This window comes from Meleagris gallopavo, chromosome 1, assembly GCF_905368555.1.
Source record: "Meleagris gallopavo chromosome 1, MGAL_WU_HG_1.1, whole genome shotgun sequence".
NCBI lineage: Eukaryota > Metazoa > Chordata > Aves > Galliformes > Phasianidae > Meleagris > Meleagris gallopavo.
Genome location: NC_139404.1, coordinates 81,495,390 through 81,507,958, shown reverse-complemented (window position 1 = coordinate 81,507,958; position 12,569 = coordinate 81,495,390). Strand labels below are relative to the sequence as shown.

Sequence of the window (12,569 nt, the reverse complement as noted above, 5' to 3'; positions counted from 1 at the left end):
ACTCACATGAAAGGTAAACCGCATCTTAATAACAATAACTTACATTCAGAGGGGTAGTATTTCTTAGCTGTTAGCACATGGCACTGGGATCCAGCATTCCCAGGTTATCTTCCTGGCTCTGCCTCTGACTTGCTTTGTGCACTTAGAAAAGTCACTCAGAATCTCTATGCCTCAGTTTCCTCATCTGCAAAATGGAGATAATTCTTACAAAAACCAACAAGCAGCACAGGAGAAGAGGCTAAAGTCATTACTTTTATAAGAAACATTTTGAGACAAATGAAGGTATGGAAGAGTAGTGTTTGCTAACGCTACTACAACCAAATTCCAAGGTGGTTACTCCACTCAGCACAGAATGGAACAAGGCAGCAGCGTAACAATGCCCGGCATCACAGTGATAGAGTTCAGGCCAGGAGCTGAATATCACTGTGGCCAACTGACGCTTCAAAGGGAATTCAGGGAAGCCAAATATAATTACCTTAATTGAAATTTAGCCAGGACATTATGCAATCTGTAACAGCGGTCTGAATCTCTATTTTATAGCTCCCACAAAAGGGAACACCTACAGCTCTCCAGGTTTCTGTCATTATTAGTTGGCACATCACTTCATTTTGATCAGAAACAAGAGAGATTCTCACCCTCTGCCTCTGCTTTGTACAGCTCTACAGAGTTTCATGAAAGTCCTCCAAAGCAAGAATCAAAATGATCTTACACTGTCTGACATGAACATAACACAAAACGAAAAGGCTGCAAGATTAATGTTTCCTTTTGCATTCTGCTATATAACTTTTTTTTTTTTTTGTATGAACGATAGGTTGAATTTATAACTATATCGGTAGTAGAGACTCTAAAAGGCTCCATTTTTGCCATGCTTTCCAGACAAAGATTTCACAGTGGTGACAATTTCATGTAAACAGGAGTTGTAGGGAAAGAAAAACACAACAACAAAAAACAACACACGGATAGATAGACAGACAGATGGATAGACAGATAGATATATAGGTATAGATACATAGTTTTTGCGTTAATTTATATATATATATGAATGGATGGATGGATGGATGGATAAGTACATAAAAAAAAGAACAGCTGATCTCACTGAAGAAGATTCTGGCATCTTCCTACTCCGTTTTCCTTGGTATTTCCTGATTTTCCAGCCAAAGAAATCATCATAAAACCCTTCTTTTCTGGGAGGAGGGAAAAAAAATCGTTCCTCACGCTAGCCCTTTAGGCTTTATGGGATATGTAGTTGAGATTAACAGGTCAAAGAGTTTTATGTGTCTCATTCGAAGGACTACATAAAGAATATTCTATGTAACTTATTGCTCTCCAGATGGTCAAAACCAAAAAGGCCAAAAATCATGTTTTGGGAAGTGTCAGTCACCCAAAGGATGTGGATTCTGCTTCTGCTATCTTCAGTGGAAACAGAATCACACTGATTTATACATTTTCATTTAAACTTTAAGTTCATACAAATAAATGTCTGGAAATTCCATGTTGTTATTTTCAAAAGAGATGAGCTCAAATCACAAAATCTGGATGTGGATGCCTAAAAGTGCCAGAAGTTCAGAAGAGTTTCAATCAAGAAAGCTGGCTCAGGCAAACTTTCAGTGTTTTCCCAGGATTTTTTGAAGGCCAATACAAAGGTCTAAAAGAGGAGAGAGGCATGTACAACATGGCAGAGTTACAAAAAAACATTGCTTGGAATTTCCTAGGTTTTATGAGATTAAAAATTGTAAGTCTAATTTCTTTTAAAAAATCACATCTTTATAATTTTCATTTTGTATATGAAGAAACATTAAAAATTAAGAATAGAATGAGAGTGGAAAAATTAATAGGCTTCAATAATTAGTTAATCAGAAAATGTTCCTGTCTTATTGTGACTGTCCAACACATACGGGGAAAAAAAAAAAAAAAAGAATAAAAGAAAAAAATAACCATGACTTTCTTCAGATTTTCCAAAATAACATGAGCTTTACCTTTGAATTTCAACTCAATTTGCTTTTTGGTGGTAAACCACTGAAGTTGGTGTTTAGGTTGAAATATCATCTTCCAATAACACTAATAGAGACACAGAATAAAAACATGCATCCTGGCAAAAATTAACCTGAATTTGTTCCTTACACTGGCCACATCAGATTGACATGAATTTTTCCCTAATGAAACGTCAAATGAAAGTGAAATGCCTTCTGCAAGCAGACCTTTTCACCACGAGCTGGACCGGGGATCCCTAACATCGGAAGGCAGCAGGATGACTTACTATGCTGTAGGAAAACATATTTTGGTGGTGGTGATCCAGTCTGAGGCCCCATGAGCCACACACTGGTGCACTAAAGAGACGTGTGTCAGACAAGCTGTTTTGTCTCTTGGCTAACACATTCCCAGGCACTGAATAGATCCGGACTGGGCTGGCTTGTGAAAAAAAAAAAAAAAAGTCAGATGAAAGCAGGGAAATTAAGCCAAGCCAAAGTACAGCTTTGGTGCAATTCCACTGATTCCAAACTATGCTAACAAAACTTCGTTAGCAAGGGATCTGGCCTACTCTGCCCATACTAGAGCCATGCTCGCAAACATCAGCTGTGGCACTTGGCTTTCAAGTTGCTGCAGCTCTTCACTGTATTTATATAAAAAGGCAGCTAAATATGTATTTCATCGTGATTTTAGCTTAGAAAAACTCTGAGATAGAACAATCTCTCTGCAAAATTCCAAAAGTTTGAGAAGAATGATTATTTCTGTAACTAAAGCTGCAAAAAAGGCCATAAGCTTGAGAGCTGCCTTCTGCCTTGCAGGCCTGCTGCCCTTGAGCTTCAGCCTTGATGCTGAGCTCTTGCTGATTGTCAAGTCGCCCAAATTCATGGGTGGCTTTGAGAATAAGCTCACAAATAAATATCAGCAAGTACAATGGCTCAAATGGCCGGAGTGTACGTGGAGTACCAGGGAACACAATGAGTTGTGCACAAACAGCATGCAGTTTTTCAACATTTGTAACACTGATTTCAAAACCAAATTTCTTCCAGAAAAGCCCCTAATTCCTGCCTTTGAACCACGAGTGTGCCTGAGCACAAGATGCTAAAGGAAAGCTGGTTTCAAGTTGCCAGAGTAAGAAAGAAAAGGCAAGAAGACTCAAAATATTGCCTGTGGTCAAGGATTCTCTTACTTCTTATTCAGATCACTGGCAAAAAGGAAAGGCCTGCTGTTGAGAGCGAATAAGAGATACTTCAGCCTGTTCATAATTTTCTGTCAGAACTGGAGATCTATAACAACAAAGTTTGGGAATGCAGGAGTCATTTCAGCTCACGTATACCTCAAGTCCAACACGCTGTGCCTTGCAGTGTGACACTGCAGTTTCTAGTTTCCAGTTTGAGTGGATCACCTGAAATCCCAGTGTTCCAGCTCTGCTTTTAATTAGCTTCTTCTCAGGAAAACCTGCCTTGGCTTCGGTAGGAAGGTGCCTCAGCTTGATAAGGGAAAAGAAACACCACCACCTAGCAGGCAGACCTAGATGTGGTTCAGCACACTGGGAATGAAATACAGTTGTTTCTGGATTCACAACAAAAAATCCGTAGCTTATATTTGTCTAACATACAAGACTGCTTTTGTACGCTGGCCTAAGCATTCACCGGGGAGGAAATGCTGAAACTTATAGATCTTCAGCCCCACTGAGGTGAGCATTAGCACAGGCCATGTGCAGGCCACCCATGCCCCACAGCCTGGTGCAGCACAGCGGGGTGGGGACCCAAGCCCAGTCCACGGCACTCTGTGACCAAAACACCTCCCGCAGAAGTGTCATCGGCTTCTCTGTGTCACTGCGGAGCCAACGGGATTTCGGCCCTGACCAAACTCAGACGGGAAAAGCATGGAGCTTCACAAAAATCCAGCAGGAATCACAGAGGGAGCAAAGTTGTGTGAAAAGCTCGTCTGCCGGTTTGCTTGCCAAAGTGCATTACAATTCAGGTCGCACAAAACTGAAACAAACACTCTGAGTTCCTCACAAACAATCTAAAATTTTCCCCCTTTGAACCTACTTGTTTTGAAATGTCTTTAAGGATTTCTTCCCTTTCCTTTAAAAATCAGTTCTTACTAATTGTCAAAATAAACCCTTAGTTTAAAAACAGAACTGAAAACATCACATAGGAAAGTACCAAAACAAAACATTACCTCTGTTTGGGAGAGACAGACCTTTTCTTTCATATTTATTAATTTCATATTTTATAGCAACTAATTGTTTCTGCTGATGTGATATTGCATTTTTAGGCAAGAAGTTTTCCAGCAGTGTTTAGCCCAAGCCAACACTGAAAGAAGAAGTCATCGCACTGAACTAAAGAGGGACTCAGGATCACAAACACTGCTGTCTGCTTGGCTGCCCACCTCCGACTCTCACTGCTGTCTGGCTCTCCCCAGCCTATTCTGAGGCACCAGCACTCCAGTACAGCAAACTTCTGGGGATAGCAGGCACGAAGCAGCTCTGATACACACCTCTGGTCTGAACTACATTCCTGGAGCACAATATTTAATTTTCTGACAGCCCTAACTTACTGCTGCTCAGCTAAATGCAGGAAAGCCCGACAAAGGGATCGCTACCCAGCAGCTTGTTAGAGTCAGTGGGTAGAAGTGCCCAGATTAAACAGGCAAACAGCAAAAAGTTTACAGGAGTGACACGAATGGTGCTGGTCAGTGAGAGCTGTCCCAGCTCTGCTGTGACTGACACAGGTGCACTCTAACTCCAGCAGTAAAGCCAGAGGGATGCACATATGGATGGACAGAGAGGGGTGAGAGGAAGGGAGGGGGAAGAGGTAGAAAAAGAGAAATAGAACAGAAAGGTGTTCGTTGTTTTTTCAACTCAACAATGAACTCCAATTTTGGCAGAGGATAAAAAACAGCCCTTGGAAATAATTAAGGCTTTTTTTCTTTTTTTTTTCCTTTTCTCTAAAGTTTCAGCACAAAAAGAGGGATTATAAAAGGAATACACTCACACATAAAACTGGGGGGAAACTGGGGAGAAGGAAATGAAAGAAAAAGAAAACAAACAGACTCCTTGCAGGCCCATACTGCTAACGGGAGTCCAAATAAAGAGTCATATGATATCTGATAGTGCAGGACACATCGCCAGGAGCTGGAGTGGATTGCCTGCAGGAAGAAAGAGCCAGTGTGTGACTGCTCAAAGAGCTTTTCTTTCCTCTTTTTAATTTTTTTTTTTTTGCCCTCTCTCTCTTTTCTCCCATACTGTGAATGTGTGACTCTCAGGTCAGATCCACGAGGAGTCCTTGATAGGCAGTGATCGCCTTTCTCTGCACTTCTGGGAGCACAGACAGTGGCTGGAAGATGCCTTGTGCTCAAGAGTGAGGAGATAACTCCAGACTTCAGACCTGTCTGCCCTTTCTCCTCTGTCACCAGCTCCATGGTTCAGACACAAAATGCTCACAAAAACATCTTGTATTGGAAAAAAAAAGGGAAAAAGAGAGGAAGAAAAAAGATCCGGAGAGGTAAAACATAGAGACCGCTTATCCTAAGGAAAACTTCAAAGGCCAAGTCTCGTTTCAGTGCTCTTTTGTTTACTTTTCCTCTGATTTTTTTCTCCTTTTTTCCCCTTTTGAGGAGTGAGGGAGCAGGACAGAGAAGTCAGTGAAAACACTGAGACCACGAAAACCACCCGGAGTTGGGAAAACTCTCTGGAGGAAGGAGGAAAGAGGAGGATTTCAAATAAAAGAGAGGAATTAGCAATTTGCCAAAAGTTCGCCTATTCATTATGTTTGTCAGCAGAGCAGTGAGCAGGTTTTGGTGGCTCTGCCAAGCCTTTCACGTTACCCTATTGAGCCCACAAACTGTTTGGACTTGAGGCTGCCGTCCCCGTTAATTCAAAGTACCGCAATCACCTGTTGGGAAGGGACTGGGCTGGTACTGAGGGTTGGGACATTTGGCTACCTCCTTCTGCCACCACAGCCATGTCCAGCAGAGCCCAGGGAGCCCGTGCGAAGTCCATACTGGTCATGGCTGGTTTTATTTCACTTCTGCAAGGGATGGGCTTCATCCACCAGGACTTTTTCCCCTACAGCACAGCGGTGTTCCCACAGCGGTGCAGACAGAGCCAAAGGACACGGTTTCCCTCTTTTATCTTATGAAGACTATAAAGGCACTAATTCTCAGCAAACACTCATACTACACAGAGACATTGCTCACAGCCAGTGCCACAGATACAGCTGCAGTACCTGTCTAGCTCTTACAGGCGATCTCTTCCGAGGGAAGCCCGCAGCATGAATATAAAAATCAAGGTATTGTAGTAATAATGCTCCATATCCAGGAACGATCACTGTAACTCTCCCATCATTTTGTCTAGTTCTATACAGCGTGTACTTCTCCTGCTTACGGTGTGGATATAATGCATGGTTTCCTCTGTTGTTTGCTGTACAACTGATATATATTGCGGTTCTGAGATAGGTAATTTGTCAATGCCAGGAAAATACAAATCAATAAAGGAGGGAAGGCAGAATTTGTCTAAATACAGCACTTCCTCCAGCTACTGGATTTGCAGTGGTACATATTCTCAAACATCCTGCCCATTGTACAGCAAGCAGCAAAAAGAAGATATCATGTATGTTATATACCAGATGCAATAAATTTCCAGTCTAACCATCTCCCTAAACATGATGCATTATTCCTCTCTATATGGTGCAGGTAAAGATCTATGCCTTTTCCAGACGCGAATACACAAAGAGTGTATATATGACAAACACAGCCAGAAGAACAAAAAAATACCTCAGATTTATCCCTCGGACCTCCAGGAGGTCTGTCCCCAAATCCTCAATTTGGGGTTCTACAAGAGAACCAACTCAGAAGGAGAAATGGAGATCTCTGAGAGGGGGTCCCATCCACCAGGAGGAACAAACAAACAAACAAACAAAAAATCCCTGAGCTCCGACTGATCATTTGAGCTGCCAATGAGAGGTGACTTCTGGACAGATGGTCAGGGAAAATCTGGGGCCGTGGGCACAGACGCCGGTGCCCCATCTGTATTTTAGGATCCCAGCTCCAACAAGCCATTACCAACTTTTTTTCTAAGTGACAGAAAGTGAAAGATTTCTGTTCCTACCAATGTATTTATGTTTCACTGAAACCACCCCATTTTCTTCTTTTTTTTTCCCCTCCACGATAAGAATTTGTTGTTTGATTTTTTAAGTAAATAGAAACTGCTCACGATATAACTTTTATGCAGTGAAAGAAAAAGAAAAAAAAAAAAGGACTAGGTAAGTTGGCAAAACAGCAATCAGATTTAAAGAAAGAGTGAAAAAGGGGAGAAAAGAACGACATATCAAACTCACTTGGTCTCGTCCCCCTTCCATTCCTGCTCTTATTAATTCCAAATTATAATTTGGAGGTAAGGGAACTGTATTTCCTTTCAATCTATTTTGCTGCTGCCACACATTCTGTGCCTTGCTTTTGCCTCTTCCCCTTTAGGAGGGGAAAAAAAAAAAAAACCAACACAAAAAACACCCTAATAAAAATAGAAAAACATATCTCCGGCATTAAGCTCGCTCTCCCCCTTCCTTTGTAAAGAACTCTTTGTTCTCTAGTGAAAATGCTGAAAAAACCCCGGGCTCCCTGAAACAAGTGCAAAACACTTAGAGGCTTTTGGGCTGGCTGGGAGCCAGGAACCCTCCCGCTGTCTGGTTAGGAAGAGAGGGAAGCGGAGAGAGAGGAGAGAGAGAGGGAAAAAATTGGAGCTTCCTTTAATAGACATAGGAAGCAGGTCTTTTTTTTTTTTTCTTTTTCTCTTTCTTTCTTTCTTTCTTTTTTTTTTTTCTTTTTTTTTTTCAAAACTGGCGGTCAAGCGTTAAGTAACTCCCTGCCTAAATCCACCTGCTGGCAATGAACTTGGGCAGCCCCCGGGGGTGCACAAAGAGGAGCCTCCGCGCCGCGCTCCGCGCCCCCTCCCCGCTGCCCTGCTTCCATTCTCTGCTCCCGGCACACCAATGCCCACAGCTCCTCTCCCCCTGCCACCAGCGACAGACATACCAAAATACACGCTCGCTCCAGCTCCTTAAAGAGCAGAGATGGGGGTAAAAAAAGAAATAAAAAAATAAAAAGAGAAAGAAAAAAAAAGAAAAGAAAAAGAAAAAGAAAAAAAAAAGGAAAAAGAAAAAAAGGAAAAAAAAAAAAAGCTTTTCCCATCTCGGTTGCGACAGTGATAAGGGGTAGGGAACATCTCATACCTGGTGTGAATGCTAATCAGCCAGGAGTTCTCCTTTTTTCCCAAGACAGGGAACTGTTTCCTTCCAAATTTATTAGAACCTCCTCCACTGCCTCTTTGAAAAACCTTCTTTGTCACCCTCTTCCCAAGTCCTGATACTTCTTTAAAAAAAAAAAAAAAAAAATGGCTTCGGAGCTCCTTCTATTCTTGATATTGATTCTCTCTCTCTCCCTCTTTCTCTCTCTCTTTCTCTCCCCCCCACCCCCCCACCCCTCCTCCTTTCTCCTGTCTCTGTCTCTTCTGAGTGGTCTATTGATAAGTCCCTAGAGGCACTGGGTCAGCCTGCCCGTAGGAAACCAGACACAATGCACAAATCTCCGAGTGCCATTCTGCCATCAGCAAGCAGACCACGTTTAGGAGGGAGGAAAAAAAACAGTAGAGCAAAAGACAGAGAGAGGGAGAGAGAGGGAGAGAGTGTGAGAAAAAGACTGATTGGAACAGGAGGGAGGGAGGGAGGAGGGAGGGAGGGAGAGCGACACTGCCAGTCAGGTTAATCATCCCTACTTTAATTAGCTGTTCGGCTTAGACATAAAACAATTGAATTTGAATGATCTGTCAGTGGGCTCGGCTGAACCAAAGGGGAAATGCGAATATTACAAAAAAGACTGTTGGTGTATTCAGATAAGCTCGCCTGGAAAATCCTCCAAGGATAACTATTAAAACTTACCACCAAACAAAAAGTACCGAGTCAGACACCGTTGCACGGGGGGCCCTCTCCCAAAAGCCGGACGGTCCCTTCCCTTGCCCTTTGCTGTGCCACCGGAGGTTCCACCGAAGCAGTCCTGGAACCCCACGGCCACCCGTCCTGGGTGGGAAGGGGTTTGGGTCCCCACCGTCCCCGGTCCCATACTGCAGGAGTGTGGGGCTGCTCAGCCACATTCTCCTGGTGAATCAGTGACAATTTCTTATTCTGGAACTACACGAGATCTGAGAGCGTATCTGTGCTACGGATGTGTCTACATACACACCGGCAAATCGAGTGTTTGCTGGATCCGCATGGGGATGCTGTAAAAAGGCACTGCCAGCTATTAGGATAGACGAGTCCCAGGCACCAGGGATGAAAAAAAAGCTCTACCTAAAAATAGGTGGCAAAGCAATCTATTCATTCTGCCCCAGGTTGTGAACTGAAATGCAGCTCGAATGAACTAATCCTGGCAACAAACACAGCAGAGCTGCGTGCCAGGCAGGGGGTACCTGGAAACGTAGAATAGAATCGTGCAATTGTTTGAGTTTGGAAGAGACCCTTAAAGGTCATCTAGTCCAACTCCCTGCAATGAACAGAAACACCCACAGATAGGTCAGGTTGCCCAGAGCCCTGTCCAGCCTGAAGAGCCTGGTTTAGCCTATGGCACTTTCACAGGTCCCCTTGAAAGGTGCGGCTGGGCAGCCCCTGCCCCACAGCAGGCAGTGGAGAGTAGCATTATCCAGCACGGTGAATTGCAGCTTAATGCAACCTGCTGAGCGCTGTCCCCTCACTCCCCAAGAGCTGTCCCTTGTCAGGGGCTGGGGACTTGCTCAGAGCTTTGGGGTACATGCATACCCTTCTCTAAAAGGACAGCAAAGGGGTGAATTTATTGTGAGACACAGGCATCTTCCCTATGTGTACACATCCACTGTACTGCCACAGCACTAATCCAGAAATTCACAATCAGCTCTATGAGCTGTATATAAAGTTTGAAATGGGCTTGGCTAACCTGCAAGCATTGCTCTAAATCTGAGAAGAAAGTAGGGAAGGAGTGTAAAGCTCGCCTGACTGCTGGTCTTCAGGAGAGCTCAGGGATTCCCTCTCACTTCACATTTTGGGTACAGCTGCTTAAAAAAAGATAGAAAAAAAAACCACACAGAAGCCTTAGCAACTTCTCTATATTAATTCAGCCGTCTCTTCTATGCACATCTCCAGGCATAGTTAGCAGCAGTTTTTATGTATTTCACTGTCCATGGAGAGCTGACAGGGGACATCAAAATTATTAATCCCTTCTCTCAGACTCTCATGCAGGAAAAAGTGTGTTCCTGCAACTGTCTTCCATTTAAAATGCAGTGTCCTGGGTTGCACAGCAGAGACAGGAGGAAGAAATAACTGGGTTTGGCAGAAGAGAAATATGTTGCGTACACAAATGGGACACTGGACTCATTGAGGTCTGTTAAATGCTACTTACGAGTTGTCTCTCCAAAATATGAATTGCTGCCACCCAAAATGTGCAGTACTTTAGCAGGATTATGAGAGGAAGGGCACTACCAAAAGCACCACTAAAGCATATTTCAGAGGAACACAGTGCCATCAAAGGCCTCAACCACCTTCCAGACTAGGAGATTTTGCAGAGCACTGTGACACAGACAGGTAGTTTTATCTTCTCTGGGTCAGTACCAGACTAATAATCCATCAGGGTGCAAAACAGCCCTGGGCTGTGTTTCTAACGAAAGATGCTGTGACCACCTGATGCAGGAGTTCACTGCAAGAAATAGTGTACATCCATGTAATTACATGCTACAGTAATGGTACAAGGGGCCCTCAGTAAGGTTGTGCAGGCAACATTAACTGTGGCATTTCCTAACTTTTAAGTGCTTGACATTAGGAACATTAATGTTACGGTAATGTGTTTTCACTATAATTTCTCAGGGCATTCTCTTAAAACAAACTTGAAAGCAGAATGCCATTCTGTGGAGCAGGAGCACCTGCAGAGCTCTAATACAGAGATTTGCCAGATAAACCTGCTGGTAAGCAAGCAGCAACCAGCAGTGACACTTCCTCCATAGTTTGGAGAGTACTTGCCTGATAATGGAAATGCTGAGATTCAGCAGCCCTACACTGAATGCCATGGAACCAAGGGAAGTGTACTGGTACTTCTAACACCGCCATCTTGCTTCCATTCCCTCCATTCAGGTGACTCCCTGGACATATGTTCCTCCTGTTTTCTTCTTTCCTACACTGCTCCTTGTCACAGTCTGTTCCTCATCCCATTGCACAAGAATGAGAGTTCCCTCAAATACGTCTTTGCCTCTCCTCCGCCCCAGGCAGGTTGGACACTGAGTGTGGCACAGCATGCTGCTTAGCGGTAAATGAGGCCATGTGACGTTCCAGGCTGCCTTAACTAGACCACTTCTTGCAAGACTGTTTAAAACTAATTCGGGTATCATAATTTGCAATCCACAGTGTAGACATATCAAAATGTCCTTGTTCTCATTTCCAGTGCTTGCTGCCATAGCAACCCCTGGTCAAAAGGAAATTTCCATTGATATCAGAAGGAGCAGCATTTCACCCAGGTGAGTTTCTACTATGTGGCACATATTTTATTAGCATGTCTTCCTGGTACACTGATCCCCAAATCTCCTGTAGCATTTAACGTAGAAAGTGCTGCTGCTAAGTTCTTCTCTTAGAAGGTCCCCTCCTACCAGAAGGTATGCAAGTCAAAGACCTCCTGATTTCTGCCAGCATTTCAAGCACCGATCTGGAATCTAAATGCAAAAGGCCAAGAGCAGCTCCAGAAATGCACAACATCTTCCCCTCCTGAGATTTCATTACAGTTTTACATTAATGCCCACGATGATGATTTCTCTCTTTGCAGTGCACCCCTAGCTTACTACCCTTCATAAAAATCACTGCATATATCAAGAAGGTTCCACCAAAGAAGTGAGAATTGAAAGCTTGATCCGACCAGTTGAATAAAGTTTGCTGTTTCCTTTGGGAAAGGCAATCAGCACTGCAGCAAGCTTTCACTCTCTCCTGCACGATACTCAGCCTGTAGGAAGGCAATATGGCAATAGAATTGGAATAGATGTTTAAATATGAGAACTGTAAAATGCATTTGCCACTGGCAAATGGCAGGATTTATGAAAGGCAAAGCCACCAGAACAGCTCCTCGCTTTCTGACTTCTACTTGTATTACACAACGGCAGCCAAAAGGAGGACACAGAACAGCAGTAGACAGGGAAGGACCTGGAAATGACACAGCCCTCATTCCTTTAATGTATATGAAACACTCCGCTGTGCAACTCAGCTGACATGAGCTGACGTTAATGGGAAATCAAGAGATCTGGGTGGCACAGAGGAGAATTTGGCTCTGCAGAGAATGAAGTGCTCTGTAATGAAGAATAGTGAAGAGCTCCATCTACCTGAAAAGAGGGTGTAACTATGTAATCTCAGGATAAGTTGCTTAAATGTATTCCTTTAGTTTTAGTGGCTTATCCCCACAAGCATCTGTCTCTTCTTTTTGTTTAGAGATGTAAACCAGCACAGCATGTTGGAGAGGGTGAATATACGATTATCAACCCATACAATCAGAAAAAAAAAGATGAAAAGTCCACTTGTTACAGAAGTCTCATCCTTGCT

At 43.4% G+C, this 12,569-nt stretch overlaps 1 protein-coding gene across 18 annotated transcripts in view; it reads right to left on the bottom strand.

Annotated features, from left to right (window-relative positions):
* The window catches only part of ZBTB20 (zinc finger and BTB domain containing 20), a 455,562-nt gene that overhangs the window by 89,661 nt on the left and 353,332 nt on the right, over positions 1–12,569 (bottom strand). Inside the window, exon 9 of one of the 18 annotated variants that reach the window (XM_085237510.1) lies at positions 44–184. The exons of 16 other annotated variants lie outside the window; for them this stretch is intronic. The gene's annotated coding sequence lies outside the window, so the exon portion shown is untranslated. Of the gene's footprint in view, positions 1–43; positions 185–8,204; positions 8,406–12,569 lie in introns of those variants that run through there. One more of the 18 variants, XM_085237545.1, reaches the window with a different exon arrangement.